The sequence below is a fragment of the Orbicella franksi genome, chromosome 8 (genome assembly GCF_964199315.1).
Source record: "Orbicella franksi chromosome 8, jaOrbFran1.1, whole genome shotgun sequence".
NCBI classification, from domain to species: Eukaryota; Metazoa; Cnidaria; class Anthozoa; order Scleractinia; family Merulinidae; genus Orbicella; species Orbicella franksi.
The window spans coordinates 14,772,829-14,774,071 of record NC_138152.1 but is presented as its reverse complement, the minus strand read 5'-3'; positions in this window follow the sequence as shown (position 1 = coordinate 14,774,071).

Here is a 1,243-nt window from a genome sequence, read left to right as displayed (position 1 = left end):
TAGCTACTGCAAAGAAATATTTAACACTGTTATTTTCGAATGCAACTTTCTCTGGCACTCATCTTCATCTTCGCTGCCGTCGAGTTCTTCGTCGCCGCTTGTGCTGCTATGGGAGTCTCTTTCACCAATGCTGCAAGAAGCAGCAATGCTTTCCGTAAGAGTGTACTCGTCAGGGTACATGAAGGTGTAAACATAATCTCTGACTTCCTGCTCAAGGTTGGTTGTGATTCTGCTTCTTGCAGCATGGGTGAAATAATTCCCTTCCAAGAGCTGTGCGATGTATGGCCCATCTCTTCTAAATAACGACGTGGCAACATCTTCAACTTGAATACACTCTTCCAGGACGGCCGTTCTAGGAGGGTACACAAGGCATTGTGGAAGATCATTTCCTAGCGGGTTTCCAACACAGATTCCATAAACACGTTGGACGTTGTTTTCAGTCCGCTTCCTCTTTCTTTCATTTGACTTTCTGCGGTTTTCTTTTTTCCTTCTCCTTTTGTTGATGTGCTGTTTGAGTATGCCCTTGAATATGCTGTTATAATTGCTCTTCTTATTTTCTAGTGCATCCATGTCCTGTGTGACCTTCGTCAACTTAGCTTCTAAACATTTGATCTGTTTTACATTAAAACTGTGGGCAAATTCTTCGCCCTGCTTTAAAGCAAGCCCATTGGACTGAAAGAGTGTGGAATCGTGTTCCTTTACATCTTTCAATATGACATTCAACTTTTCCACCATTGCTCTGTGCTCTTTGATGGAGAAGTTCAGTTTTCTTCCATCACTGGGCTTCAACTGGTACCTTGGCATGGAAAACTCACTCGCCCTTTCTGAACAGCCATCCGCACTTAGGAAGATTGCTTCTTTTGCTTGTAAGAGGTCAAACTGCCTGGATCGTTCAGCTGTAAACCTTTTCTTACACGACTCGTCGCTTTCGCCATTACTGCGCATTTTGGAATGAGCCTCTTTCATGATGTTCATGTAGTAACGCGCTCTTATCTCGATTGGATTAACAATATAGCCAAGGCTTGTTTTCCGGAGACCCTAAGGTATGGTTGTATCATCAGCAGAGGAGGAACTAGTGACCTACCAGAAAAGGAAAGACGATTTTTTTTTATTTATTATATTGAACTGATATTATTGAATAATCATGGTTCGTGTAACCATTTGATGTTGTATTCTCATAGCTTTTTGTTTTACCTGCACAGGGCAACATTTATACATGCCTATCACTAGAGTAGAGGTAAAA